This window comes from Equus caballus, chromosome 23 (assembly GCF_041296265.1).
Source record: "Equus caballus isolate H_3958 breed thoroughbred chromosome 23, TB-T2T, whole genome shotgun sequence".
Lineage (NCBI taxonomy): Eukaryota > Metazoa > Chordata > Mammalia > Perissodactyla > Equidae > Equus > Equus caballus.
This window is the reverse complement of record NC_091706.1, coordinates 29,814,005-29,830,160: the sequence shown is the minus strand read 5'-3', so window position 1 is coordinate 29,830,160 and position 16,156 is coordinate 29,814,005.

Genomic DNA, 16,156 nt, shown 5'->3' with positions numbered 1-16,156 from the left:
ATTTCTCTTGATTCCATCCATCCTTCTTTTTCTTCCCCTCTCTATGGGTCACTCTCTAGTAGACCACCTTTTATTTCTTAGGCGAGGGAATGCACCTTGAGGCTTGAGGCTGACACTGCCTTAAACAATAACAGCAGAAGGATCTGAATAATCTCTTCTCATAACTTCAAAGCATCATAACACTAAATATTTACTTCAAATAGTGTTGAACATGTTAGGAATAAAACAGGTGAAGATAGTTGAAAACTCTTAAGTGCGATGACTTTTGTTAGCACTCTCATACCATGTTTTCATGAAACCCATTGGAACAAGACTAACGAGATGACAATAAAGGTTCAATATGGGGCAAATTTCTGTTTCTTGCTTTATTGCACTTGTTAGAACTTCTAGCACTGTGTTGAATGACAGTGGTAAGAGTAGGCATTCTTACCTTGTTCCCAATCTTCGGAGGAAAGCATTCAGTCTTTTACCATTAAGTATGATAGCTGTATTTTTTTTTTCAGACCAATTGAGAAATTTCCCCTCTATTTCTACTTTTCTGAGAGCTTTTATCATGAATGGGTGGTGAATTTTGCCGGGGTTTTTTTTCTGGATTGAATGACATGATCATGTGATTTTTCTTCTTTAGTCTGTTAGTATGGTGGATTACATTGATTGATTTTCAAACATTGATCTTGACTATATCCCAGGGTATTTGGTCATGCGGTATAATATTTTTATATTTACTTAATTCTATTTTCTAACATTTTAAGGATTTTTGTGTCTATATTTATGAGAGCTATTTATCTTTAGTTTTCTTTTTTCTTTTTTTCTGGTTTTCTATCTGGTTTTGTTATCAAGGTAATGCTAACTTCATAAAATGAATAGGGAAGTGTTCCATCCTCCTTTATTTTCTTCAAGAGATTGGATAGAATTGGTGTTAATTATTTCTTAAATGTTTGTAGAATTTTCCAATGAAACTATCTGGGCATTGAAATTTCTCTTCTGTGAGTTTTTAAATTACAAATTCAATTTTCTTTTCTTTTCTTTTCTTTTCTTTTTTTTAAAGATTGGCACCTGAGCTAACAACTGTTGTCAATCTTCTTTTTTATTTTTCTGCTTTTTCTCCCCAAATACCCCCAGTACATAGTTGTATATTTTAGTTGTGGGTCCTTCTAGTTGTGGCATGTGGGACACTGCCTCAGCATGGCCTAATGAACAGTGCCATGTCCGCGCCCAGGATCTGAAATGGCAAAACCTTGGGCCACTGAAGCAGAGCGCATGAACTTAACCACTCAGCCACGGGGCTGGCCCCTCAATTTTCTTAATAGTTATAGGCCTATCCAATTTATCTATTTTATATTGGATGGGTTGTGGTTATTTGTGTTTTTTGAGAAATTGGTCCATTTTGTATAAATTGTCACACCAGGTAAGTAGAGTTCTTTGGAGTATGCCTTATTATCCTTCTGAAGTCTAGACTGCCTGTAACAAAATCTCGTATTTCTGATATTGTAATTTGCGTCATCTGTTTTTTTTCCTCTGTCAGTATTACTAGAGATTTGTCCATTTTTTTGGACTTTTCAAAGAACCAGCTCATAGTTTCATTAATTTTCTCCACTGGTTTTTCATTTTCAATTTAATTGATTTCTTCTCATCTTTATTATTTCCTTTTTCTGTTTTCATCAGGTTTCGTTTACTCTTCTTTTCTATGTTCCTGAGGTAGATGCTTAGATTATTGTCTTGAAACTTATTCTTTTCTAATGTATTCATTTAATGCTATAAATTTCCCTCTCAACACTGCTTTAGCTGTAACTCAGAACATTTGATTTGCTGTGTTTTCATTCAGCTCGATTCATTTTTTTATTTCCTTTAAGACCTCTCTTTTGATTAACGGATTATTTAAATTGTGTGATTTAATTTTCAAGTGTTTGGAAATTTTCTTGTTATTTTTCTGTTTTTGATTTTTAGTTTTATTCCATTGTGGTCAGAGAGCACACTCTATATGATTTCATGTTTAAAATTTGTTGAGGTTTATTTTATGGCCCCAAATATGGATTATGTTGGTGTATGTTCCATGGGCTCTTGAAAAGAATGTGTTTTCTGCTATCGTTGGGTGAAATGTTCTATAAATGTCTGTTAGATACTGTTGATTAATGGTGGTGTTAAATTCTAAATAATTGCTGATTTTCATTCTATTTGTATTTGAGAAACGAATGTTGAAGTCACCAATTATGATTTTTTTTTCCCTAGTTCTTTCAGATTTTATTTCACATATTTTGCAGCTCAACAGTTTGGTGCATACACAATTATGATGGCTGTGTCTTCTTGGTGGGGAGGATTGACTCTTTTATCATTATATAATATCCATCTCCGTCTCTGGTAATTTTTTGGCTCTGAAATCTACTTTATCTCATATTTGTATGGCCACTCTTACTCACCTTTGATAAGCCTTTGCATTGAATATCTTTCTTCCATCTTTTAACTTTCAACTAGCCTATACTGTTATATATGAAGTAGTATTCAAGGGTAAGAAGGGGTCTTTGTTACTACTGGGCAGGGTAGAAGTTCCAAGTCCTCCTGTAGGCTCCACTGGCATCATGGTGAGAGTGGCTTCGTTACAACTGACCAATGGTAAACATTCTGACTCTCCTCTTGGCCTCCTTTGATGTTAGTCTAGTGGGGAGGGGTAAGGCTGACTCTTTGTTACCATCCAGCAGGGATGAAATTCCCAACTCCCTATTTGGCATTCTCTGACATCATCCAGTGGAGATGTTGAGTTGCCTCATTACAGCCTTGCAGGTGTGGAAGTCTAGGTTCCCCTCTCAGCCTTAGCTGGTGTGGTTGGAATGGAGCCACAGTTTTTTCTGTAGTGTTTTGCTGGAATAAAGCAATTATTGTCTAAAAGTTTTCTGTCTTGCTAGGCCGTCCCTTTCCTATTCCTTTGACTAGAGAGAGTAGGCTTTTGTCAGGCAGTTTTTTTTTTTCTGTGCTCATTGATATTTCCTTGTTGCCAGTTTCTTCAGCTTCAAGTCTGGGATACATGAGGCAAAAAGAAAACCCAGTGTACTCTCTCCACTGTTGTTCCTCAGTTTCTGAAGTTCCCAAACAGTCTATCTCCTTCTCTCCATCTTTCAGAGTCTTCTTATGTATGTTTTGTATATAATGTCTAGGTTTTTATTTGCACTTAGTGGGAAGAATAGAGAAAAGGATATCTAATCTATTTACTAAGAAGTGTAAGTCTCTGGGGCAAATTTTATCCAATCAGCCACCCCATCTCTTTTGATTGGAACATTTAGTCCATTGACACTTAAAGTAGCCATTGACAAGTATGTACTTATTGCCATTTTATTACTTTTTTTTCTGAGTGTTTTAATAGTTCTTCTCTGTTCCTTTCTTCTTCTCTTGCTCTCTTCTCTTGTGGTTTGATGACTTTCTTTAGTATTATGTTTGGGTTCCTTTCTCTTAATTTTTTGTGTATTATAGGTTTCTGGTTTGTGATTACCATGAGGTTCATATATAATAACCTACATATATAGCAATCTGTATTAAGTTGGTGGTCTCTTCAGTCTGACCTCTTTCTAAAAAGCTGTACTCTTTTACTCCCTTCCTCCCACAGTTTATGTTTTTGATATCATAACTAACCTCTTTTTCTTTATATATCTATCCGTCACCCTCTTATCATGGAAATAAGTAACTTTAGTACTTTTGACCTTCATATTATCTTTATAGGTGGTTGATCTGCTACTTTTACTGTATTTTTGCCTTTACCAGTGATTTTATTGCTTTTTTTTGTCATATTTTTCTTATTCCAATTTGTGGTCTTCTATTTCCCAGTTAAATAAGTCCCTTTAGCATTTCTTGTAAAGGTTGGCTTCTTTGTGATAAACTCCTATAATTTTTGCTTGCCTGGGAAACTCTTTATCTCTCCTTCCATTCTGAATGATAACCTTACTGGGTAGAATATTCTTGGCTGTAGTGTTTTTCCTTTCAGCACTTTAAATATATTGTGACACTCCCTTCTAGGCTGTAAGGTTTCTGCTGAGAAGTCAGCTGATAGCTTTATAAGGTTTCCTTTATGTGTAACTTGTTGCCTCTTTATCTTAATTCTTGACATTTTAATTACAATGTGTCTTGCTGTGGGCCTCTTTGGGGTTACCTTATTTTGTACTCTCTCTGTTTCCTGTGCCTGGATGTCTGTTTCCTTCCATAGAATAGGAACGTTTTCAGCCATTATTTCTTCAGATAGATTCTCTGCCCCTTTGTCTCTCTTCTTCTAGGACACCTATAATACGAATGTTAGTGCACTTGATGTTGTCCCAGAGGTCCCTCAGACTTAGACAGATCTCATTCTTTTCAATTCTTTTTTCTTTTATCTGTTCAGCTTGAGTGATTTCCTCTAGTCTTTTGTCCAGCTTGCTGATCCATTTTTCTATGTCGTCTACTCTGCTATTGAGTCCCTCTAGTGGATTTTCATTTCCAGTATTGTATTCTTCATTTCTGGTTGGTTCTTTTTTATATTTTCCAATTCTTTGTTGAATTTCTCACTGGGCTTATCCATTCTTCTCCCAAGAACAGTGAGCATCCTTGTGACTTTTTATTTGAACTCTTTGTCAAGTAGATTGTTTATTTCTGTTTCATTTAGTTCTTTTCTGACATTTTGTCCTGTTTTCTTACTTGGAATGTATTCCTTTACCTCCTCATTTTGTCTCTTTCTCTGTGCTTATATCTATGTATAATGTAGGTCAGCTATGTCTCCTGATTTTGGAGAGGTGGACTTATGTAAGAGATGCCCTATGAGGCCCAGCAGTGTGCTTCCCTCTTGTCACCCCTTCCAAACGTTCCAGGGGTGACCTCTGTGTGGGCTATATGGGTCCCTCTGTTGTGACAGGGTTGCTCTTGCTGCAGGTGCCCAGGGTGGCTAGGCTGCCCCCTGGCCAGCTGGTTGTAATGCGCAACTATCTGTGTTTGCTATGAACCCTTCATTACTTTATTGGGCATGAGGAGCCCCAGCACAGTTGGCTACAAGGTCTAATAGCACATTCCTGTTGCAGTTTTTCTGTTAAGTGAGTAGGCCCTCAGTGTGGCTGGTTACTAGGCTCAGGGGCTTATAATTGGTGTAGGCCTCCAGCCTGCAAGGCTGCTGACAGCTCTCTCAGGATTGCAGCTGAGTGGGGCTGGCACCAGGGAAAGGAGCATCCAATTATTTCAGGCTTTGGAAGGTAGAACAAATCTCCGATGTGACTGGTTGAGAAGCACAAGTCTTCTGCAGCTGACAAGCCCCACCCCCCACAGGGCCACACACACTGCTGACACAGTCTTGGCCTGTGTGTGTGCATGTCTGGGGGAAATTTTAAAGGATGTAAGCCTAAAAAAAATAACTTGTTAAATTTTTAAATATTCTAACCAGAGATAAATTCATCAGTATAAGCTAGACTTGGATGTCTCTTGAATCCCAATTATTTGTCACATTTTAAATAGTGAAAATTGTCTTTGGTAAGTATTTAAAAATTGGTCATTATAACATATAAACTCTTTGTATTTGTCAAATAATCCCAAATTTCAATGGCTTACAACAGCAAACTTCTGTCTCTCTTACAAAATGGTCTTCAGGTCTGCTATGGTTCTACTTAAGGCTGTGTGTCAGACTTGGATTTTCTGATTTGGAACTGTGAGTCTGCTCTTCATGTTTTCTCATTATGGAACCAAAAATAAAGGAGCAGCCCCTCTCAGTATATGCTATTCTTTCAGGGAAAGGGCAGGAATAAGAAACTGACAGACATATGCAATGACGATTAACGCTTCTTCTCAGAACTGGCATGCTATCCTTTTGCTCCTATTTTATTGGTCAAAGTTAGTCACATGGAAAAATCTAATTCATCTTGGTGGAGAAGTATAGTTCTTCTCCAGGAGGCAGACATGTTACATGACAAAGGGCATTGATATTTAATCTTCCAAAGGCTGGAGTAAATAAATGTACAATTTTACACTACAATAATCAGAAAATTATCAGGCTCCATGTTAATTAGGAAGAAACCCAATTTGATTTGATGTACATTCTGAAATATAGAATGTGTCAAAACAAATTTTCTACTATAGATGCAAACCTCATCTAAGCAAAAAATAGCTCTATTTTTCACATATGCTTTAAAAGATAAGAGTAATTAGTAATTAACTTAAAATAATGTGTCCAGTAGGTTACCTGAAACATATCTTAGTTATCAACATAACTTGTAAAATAAATATCATAAAATCTATCTTCAAGTCAGTAGTTTTTGACCTACTAATGTTTTATTTTGAATTCCTAAATTTCTATTAGAATATAGATATATCTAGAGATAGCGATATCTCTGGATATATCTATATATCCTATTTTTTCATGAAATCTTATATTAAGGGCAGACAATTCATAAAATGATAGCAAGGGGAAAAAAAGATATTTAGGCAGCTGGAGTGAGAAGAAAATTTAGAAAGAAAATGTTCTCTCCTGGGAACTATTTTAAGTAAGGAATCTGGGGCAAAATTTTACATAGCTTCCTCTTTCTAAATGAGAGAATTGATTCTTATCCCCACAAATTCAATAGTGAGCTCATGTGAGTTCTACATAATGGATTCCAGCATAAAGGAAGCCATACAGTGTAGTGAGATATAAATTAGTTTGTGTTGCTTACCTGTGTTTAGTTACATATCTTGCTATTTGCTGATAATTGCATATGGATTATACTAGTTATCTAGCCTGATACACAACCAGCTCAAATAAATAGAATTAAATATTATTTAATATTTTCTGTATTCAAGGTCCTGTATACAGTAGTTAAAAAGAAATATGGAGGTAATCTGATTCCATTGGTCCTTATAAATGATTTCCATTGAAAAACTACTGTGATGGTGAGATACTATTGCTTACTTTTTAGCTCTTATGACTGTGAGAAAGAACGCACTTATATTAGTTGAAATTTGCCTTTCTCTAATTTCTACCTAATATTAGTAGTAATAATTTTCATTTCTCTAACTTCTATCTAACAAAAACACCTAGAAGGTAATCATAAATTGACACATAGTACACCCTCCCAAAGAGTTAACTAATTTATGTGTTTAACTAATCTAATATAGAAGATGACACAAATGCCCAAATAGATAAAATGTGAGTCAGCATATCTGTCTACACCGGAGATATGGGAGATGTTAATGGGGCACCATGCAGGAGAGATTATATGCTTTGGGGGGAGGGGGATATATGGGAAAGAGGAAACAAAAGTATTTTCAGGGTGGATTTGACATAGGCGTTAAAGCTTAGGTAAGATTCTAGCAGTCAAATGTGGGAGATAAGAAGAAGTAAGACTATAAGTGAAAGATACTGAAATGAATGTAGTTACAATAGGAGGAGATGAGACTTGAAAGAGAGACTAGGTCCCTGTATTAGTCTGCTTGGGCTTCCATAACAAAATGCCACAGACTCGGTGGCTTAAACAACCAAAATTTGTATTCTCACAGCTCTGGAGGCTAGGAATACAAGATCAGGGTCGCCACTAGATTTGGTTTCTGGTGAGACCTTTCTTCCTGGCTTGTTGACGCCACGTTCTTGCTGTGTTCTCATGTGCACGTGGAGAGAGAGAGCTCTGCTTTCTCTATTTCTTCTTACAAGGGCACCAGTCCTATAGGATTAGGGTCCCAACCTGATGACATCAATTAACCTTAACTACCTCCTTAAAGTTCTTATCTCTAAATACAGTCACATTGAGCTTAGGGCTTTAACATATGAATTTTTTGAAGGGACACAATTTAGCCCATAACAGTCCCCAAAGTGAAAAACTTTCAGTGGAGGCTGAGATTTAGGATTTAATTTAGTTATAATTAGGAAACCATTGACACAGAAACCTGGATTAGGAGAGTGACATCTAAAGCTTTCACACAGTTTTCCTTAAAATCAGTTAAACTTCTTTTTTTTTTTAAAGATTGGCACCTGAGCTAACATTTGTTGCCAACATTTTTTTTTGCTTTTCTCTCTACTTTTCCGCAAAGGCCCCCAATACATAGTTGTATATTCTAGTTGTAGGTCCTTCTAGTTCTGCTATGTAGGACACCACCTCAGCGTGGCTTGATGAGCAGTGCTGGGTCTGCACCCAGAAGCTGAACCAGCGAAACCCTGGGCCACCAAAGCAGACCGCGCAAACTTAGCCAATTGGCCATGGGGCAGGCCCCCAATTAAACTTCTTGATTGCCTCCCTGTAGGTCTGAAGCCAAACATGACATAGCCTATTGTTAAGATTTAAAACTAATGATTATACAAACATCTCTGGAGTTTCATTTGAGACCAGAATGTCAAGTGAATTTGTAGTAGACTATCAATATAAACAAGTCACATTTATTAAAACTCAACCACTGATGCCAATCAAAATATTTGGTATAATTAGATTTTTCCCAATACAAATCTGAACTATAGTTCTACATGTCTGCAAAAAATCAGAGTCTCTGGAAAGTACTCAAAACTGAATAATCCATGTGAACTAGCCATATGTTTTACTTTACAATTACTATGAAAATGTGGATATCAATCAAAAAAAGCAATCACAGAGTTTCCGCCTTTCCTGGATGAATACAATCTTCAGTTGTTTCTTTTACCATTTTATGAATTATTAAAAGCTTTTGTCATTTCATTCATTCTTGGCTAGAAAAATTTAGACATGATTTATGGAGATTTAAAATAAGGCAATATGATGGAAAGCTAAAAACAATCTCATTAATTCACAACTTAAAAATTCTGCCACCAAAAGGGGAAAAATGTTTTGGGATTTCTCTCTCATAATTTCCAATATTGCCTACATAATCTGAATTCACCACGTAATTAAATATTCTCTGGCTTTATTTATGTCAACTAAGTGCTTATGCTTCTCAATTCTTGTTTAATTGGGTATGTTTTCCTATCTATTACAATAGATAAGCTATTAAGACAATTTTTTAGTCTTTCCTATCAAAGTTTATTTTAGAAAATACAAAAGTAATTCATACTGGCCATATAAAGAAAAACCCTAAAAACAATTGTTTTATAATTTGAAATTTCATACTGAATGTTGAGATGTAGCAAAGGATATTCTGTCATCTGTGGTACTAATGCATCTGATTTCTGAGCAAAACATGGCAATGTAAGGATATTTACTATATCAACACCAATGCAGAAGATTTATTTGACTCTCAGTTAAGAGGACAACGTAATGTGTGCTAACCCTGGTTTATCACTTTTGTTTGGCTTCCAAAAGTCAATATTGCATTGAGTAGTAAGAAAGTCTCATTTTAATGAAAATAGATAACAAGTTTATCGTGAAAATATATAGTTACAGCATCTTGTAATCTTCCAAATAATAAACAAGAACATTTGGTGAGACGGCAAGTATTAAAAATTTAGGGAAGATTATATTTTTTAAAGTTAAGCCATCTCTTTATATTCTCTGTTTTTAAACCTTTAATTTGTACAGCAAGGAAAGGCTGATAATTCTTTATCAAGTGGAACAGAGCCTGTCATAAGGGAACATAAGTATGCCTAGGCTGAGCTATATTGAAAGAATGATGAGAATTTGTCCAGAGGCCTGGGAAGTTAACTTGATTTTTTGTTTTGTTTTGGCATGGAGAGTGGAGGATAATTCATGGCTAGAAGAGGGAAGGCACAGAAAGAGAAGAGGGGCACACTGACACACCCGGCAATTGAAGGGAGAGTAGAAGGGATCAGGCAGTCTTTTACCACCTCAGTCACTATGACCAGTAGCCTCATCCGATTGCAGTTTTCTGCTCTTTTCTTCTCTATCCCGAACTTGCAAATGAGAAAACTAAGGCTGGGAGAGGCTAAGTGATTTTATTAAGGTCATTTAGCTTTCATGTGGTAAAGATGTGTTTCTCACTACATCTTGCCAAACAATATTTAAGCTGACGTCATAGTTAACACATGACAAAAAATATTTATTTTCAAGGAAAAGGTAACTTCTATGCAATATTTTGACTTTTTAAAATGTATTAATTACTTTGCTCTATGACTTCAGAACTTCTAATTTTAACCGAATATATAAATAGCTTCTTAATATAGCTTATAGAATAACTCCATGTCTGCATCATCCCCACTGAACCTGAAAAGAACACGGGGCATCTATTAATGTAATGAGCCAATATTATCTCAGAGTATTCAGGCAACTTGCCCGAGATAATAGTGCAAAAATTTGAAACAGGCAAATTTAAATACTACTTTGACTCAAATATTAGATGTTATTCTACTATATTGTTGTATATTCTCATTGCATAATCCAGTGTATACTAAAATGCTCTTCTGATATTCGCATTCTAAGAAAAATACAGTGCTCTCACTTATGGAATTATTGTATATTTTAAGTATTTCTGATTTTTATGTGATTCCAAGATAATTTGAAAATATATGTTTGGAGTTCTTTAAGGCGGTTAGATGCCGGTAGTGACTGGACTTATCCAGCATGGTAGCTTTTATAGATCTTCCACACTTTCACTTAGCATGACTTTTTAATAAATATTTAAAATTGTTCCTAATGCATTGCTTCAGGGTATAACTGTGCATATTGCCTAGTAAATATTATGAATTCAAATAAAACAAAAACTTATAAGGTCATGTGCTGCATAACAACGTTTTGGTCACCAATGGAGCGCACATACGACAGTGGTCCCACAAGATTAGTATCATACAGCCTAGATGTGTAGTAGGCTATACCATTTAGGTTTGTGTAAGTACACTCTGTGATGTTCACACAACGACAAAATCATCTAGCGACATATTTCTCAGAACATATCCCCATCATTAAACAAAGATGTATGACTGTATAGAAATTCATCAGAAGGATGTAGACTATCAGTATTACAATACAGTTATATCATCTGTGAATTTCATTTAACAAGAATGCACCTATGGAAGCTCATGGAAAACAAATAGAAAAAGGATAACAATTTAAATAGATCTATAAAACTATGACATGAATATGTACAATGTACAATATTGGTGCATTATATTATAGTATAAGGTTATATAATTAAATCAAGTATAAATTTATTGTATTAAATAAATTTGCATATCAAAAAATGTGTATATATATATATATATATATTTTAGGAAGATCAGCCCTGAGCTACCATCTGCCGCCAGTCCTCCTCTTTTTGCTGAGGAAGACTGGCCCTGAGCTAACATACGTGCCCATCTTCCCCTACTTTATATGTGAGACGCCTACCACAGCATGGCTTGACAAGTGGGCGTAGGTCCACACCCGGAATCTGAAATGGCAAACCCTGGGCTGCTGAAGTGGGACTAAGAACTCAACTGCTGTGCCACCAGGCCAGCCCCTACAATGCATATATTTTTCATCACAAATTAATGTAGCTTTTCTAGGGTATTTTGCTTATATGCAATTTTTGCCATAGGTGCTGAGTTCAGAAAGTGATATACTTTAAGATGCTCTCCCTTTGTAATCTTCAAAATAGAAAATAAATAAATTAATAATAAAGGCCAAAATAGAAAGATAAGATTTATTTTAACCAGAAATCAGATATGGAAAAGGTCGAAGACTTTCCGCAGGATAAAATCCTGGAGAGGAAGAGGGAGTTTTTCTGGAACAGAATCTAAAGAATTCTATAATTTCTCATTCTTGGTTCAACTATTCTTAATTTCCATCCATAAAAAGACACCAGGAACACATCAGTGGTCAAAAAAAGTAAGTTATTATTCGCTGCAGCAAAAGAGACCACACACCATGGGGAATCATAGGATACCACAAAAAGAAGAGGGTGAAGTTAGAGAAAGAGTGCTTCTGGGTTTTGGGTGCTGGAGTCAAAGGATGACCTTGGGAGGGGAGGGACTGGTCAGATTGTGTAACCTAGGGAGTTACTGGAATCGTCAGAGGTCTTTGTCTTTAGGATTTATGAATCCATGTGGAATCGCTGTTGATCAGTTTGTATGTGGTCTTATCTAAACCACATGGATCTAAATAAACTGGTGCTAAAAGACTGAGCGTTTAGATAGCATGTGATAAACATCATGATTTGCTCTGGCACCCTTTATCCACTTTGTGATTCAGGGTACATTTTGCAAGCTGTGGTTTCTGTTTCAATTCTCATTTATTCTTTCACAGCCACTTTGCCAGCAAATTTTTCCCTTTCACACCACTGACAAACTTTATAACTGAGGGTAAGTCATTTAAATTCCCTGGAGTCAATGGTTCCATTTGTATAATAAAAATCTTGGAGTTGAGGTTCAACAACTCCTTATACTTCTAAGTTTGAAATCCTGAATCTCAGAGACTAACTCAAACATCTGTCTTTAAACATAAAGGAGATGCTGGATTTCGTGTCAACTCCGCTTTAACTGTCACATCTCAAATTCCACACTGGAAAAACTGCGTAAATGTAATTTTTAAGTGTAAAAAATAGAAAATGCCAAATTCTTATTTTTCAAATACTCACTAAAAATTTGAGAAGAAATTGCAATATAAAATCATAGTGGCTTTCAAACATGCTGAATTTGATATAAAAGGTACTCGTTAAATTAGAAAAATAATGGTTACATTGAAATTGTTGACTCAAATGAATATTCGTCACCTTTGTTAGGTATCAAAAGAATCAGGGGACCACAAATGAAAGAGAAAACAGACACATTGTTTTATTAGTTGTCTTAGTTTGCTCAGGCTGCCTTTACAAAATACCATAGCCTGAGTGGCTTAAACAGCAGACATTTATTTTCTCATAGTTCTAGTGGCTGTAAAGTCTGAGATCAAGGTTCCGGCAGTGTTTAGTTTCTGCTGAGAGATCTCTTCCTGGCTTGCATATGGCCACTTTCTCTCCATGTCTTTACAAGATGGAGAGAGCTCTGATATCTTTTCCTCTTCTTAAAAGGGCACCATTCCTATTGGATAAGGGCCCCACACTATGACCTTATTTAATCTTTCCCATCTCCTCACAGGCCCTATCTCCAAACCGAGTCACATTGGAGGTTAAGATTTCAGCATAGGAATTGAGGGGATGCATAATTCAGTCGAGCACCAGTAAAACCCAAATAAATGTTTTACCTTCAACAAAACATTATCTTCCATGTAAAGAATATAAATACTTCAATCTCGTGAAAAAATAAATCTACACAAACTAGGGAGAATTCCACTGTCTTCTTAGCACAACACTTTCCCTTTCCACTGAAAAGAGGTCCCCTATGAAGAGAGCGAGAAATCCCTTGAACTGGACTGGCAACATTTGGCTCTTCTCTGTGTCTTTCCCACCTCTGACCTCTTCACAGATTATCTTGGCAGGATGCCTGATGGGGTTGGCTTTGAGCCTTGTGACCTTCAGCACTTCCTTAAATATGGACATAAAAAGGATCAGCTTCCAGCAGTTTAAAGTGAAGCCAAGCAAACTCCAAAAAAAAAAAAAGACAGTTTAACTTTAAAAGCAACTTTACTGAAAATTTCTAGTTTTCCTTTAAGGTGGATCACAACCTAATTTAAAAGAACAGATTTATAGATCATTCACTATCAATTAGCTAATTATTAGCTAGGAACAGTTTGCTGGCTTTCACGAAATTTCAAATACAGTATTATTATGAGAAGATAGGGATGGCTAACTGAATTTCCAAAACCATTTTTTCATTTATTTTATTCACTATTTTTGGACTTATTTTTAATAAGCTTTGAAAAAAAGTAGAGTTTATTGCTTTTATATACAGCTGTACTTAAAAAATTATCCAATTTATGATGTGGTTTTATTAATTTGATTTTTAGTTTTCACGTCTTAAATAGGAGTCTTCTAAATAGTGATATGTTATTTTTCTACTTGATCTAAAATAGGTTAAAAAAAAGAAAAAACAAAAAACACCCAAACTTTTAGTTTCCAATGCTCTAACAAGGAGGATTTTTACCTTTTGCTTTTTTTTCTTCCTTATGAGTGGAATTACATTGTTTGAGCATGGACACCTTTCTCTCTTCTTCCCTTTCATTTTCCTGATGACAGTCACCCATCCTCAGCCCCCTCCCCCTTACATAATCCAATATTAAAACTTTAGGGTGTGTCCATATGTATTTTTCTCCACATTTTAATCATATACACATTAATATATGTACTCATACACACGTATACAGAGCTGGGTTTTTGTTACTGTTTTTCTTTTTGTTTTTCATTACCCTAAATAACTCTGCAATAAATGTCTTTATACATAAGTTCTTACAGATTGCTACATTGCTTCTACAGAATAGGTCTCTAGGAAAGGAATAGCATTTTTTAGTAGATATTTTCAGATTCTCATTTTACAGATTAATATACTGAGACCTTGGAAACAGAAGGCTAAACCAGGTTAAATTACATTTAGGTCAGTCAGCCACCTGAGACAGTATCTTTCGTCTAATATTCATACCAGCATTAGGTTTTAGAGCACCTGCACATTTTCTCAGGTTAAATCATTGCTATACGAATTTCTATTTTCCTAATAACTAGTGAATTTTCCTTTTCTTAAGTGTGTTAGTCATTTGGATTTGCTCCTGGTATACTGTGTTTTCATATGGTTTGTCCATTTTTATGCTGTGTGTTTTCTCTTTTGTTCTTGCCTTTTTGTCTGATACTGAAATGAACTCATTACCTGCTATTTGCAATGTCATTTTTTCCAAGATACATCATGTGTCTGATGATCTTGCCTGTTATTTTTTTGCCGTGCAAATAGTTTATACTTTATTTGGTAAATTCTGAGTTTCCAGATACTTTTAGTTTCTAGTATTGTCCATTAACTCCCTAGATTTTCTTGCAATATTACAAGAAAAGAACCAGTTCTTTTTTTCTAATTTTTTATTATTTTTTTAATTGCAGTAACATTGGATTATAACAACATATAGCTGTCAGATGTACATGGTAATATATTTCGAATTCTGTGTAGATTACGTCATGTTCCCCACCCCAAAACTAATTATAGTCCATCCCCTCACATGTGAGCCTAATCACCCCTTTTGCCCTCCCCTCCTCCCCTGTGGTAATCACCCATCCAATCTCCACTGCTATGTGTTTGTTTGTCATTGTTTTTATCTTCAACCTATGAGTGAGATCATACGGTATTTGACTTTCTCCCTCTGACTTATTTCACTTAGCATAATACCCTCAAGGTTATCCATGTTGTCACAAATGGCCAGATTTCATCATTTCTTATGACTGAGTAGTCTTCCATTGTGTATATATACCACATCTTCTTTATCCATTCGTCCCTTCATGGGCACCTAGGTTGCTTCCAAGTCTTGGCTATTGTGTATAATGCTGCAATGAACATAGGGGTGCATGTATCTTTATGCCTTTGCATTTTCAAGTTCTTTGGATAAATATCCAGCAGTGGGATAGCTGGATCATATGGTAGATCTATCCTTAATTTTCTGAGGATACTCCATACTGCTTTCCATAGTGGTTGCACCAGTTTGCACTCCCACCAGCAGTGTACTAGGGTTCCCTTCTCTCCACATCCTCTCCGACACTTGTTGTTTCCTGTCTTGTTAATTATAGCCATTCTGACCGGAGTGAGGTGATACCTCATTGTAGTTTTGATTTGCATTTCCCTGGTAGCTAATGATGTTGAGCATCTTTTCATATGCCTGTTGGCCATCCATATATCTTCTTTGGAGAAATCTCTGTTCAGATCTTTTGCCCATTTATTTTTTTATTAAGATTATGATAGTTTACAGTCTTGTGAAATTTCAGTTGTACATTATTTTTAGTCATGTTGTGGGTACACCACTTCACCCTTTGTGCCCTCCCCCCACCCCCCATTTCCCCTGGTAACCACCGATCAGTTCTCCTTCTCCTTGTCTATATGTTAACTTCCACCTATGAGTGGAGTCATATAGAGTTCGTCTTTCTCTGTCTGGCTTATTTCGCTTAACATAATACCCACAAGGTCCATTTTTAATTCAGTTTTTGGTTTTCTTGTTGTTGAGATGTATGAGTTCTTTGTATATTTTGGATATTAACCCCTTATCTGATATATGGTTTGCAAATATCTTCTCCCAATTGTTAGGTTGTCTTTTCATTTTATTGATGGTTTCCTTTGCTGTGCAAAAGCTTTTTAGTTTGATGTAGTCCCATTTGTTCATTTTTTCTTTTGTTTCCCTTGCCTGGTCAGACATGGCACTTGAAAATATGCTGCTAAGACCGATATCAAAGAGCG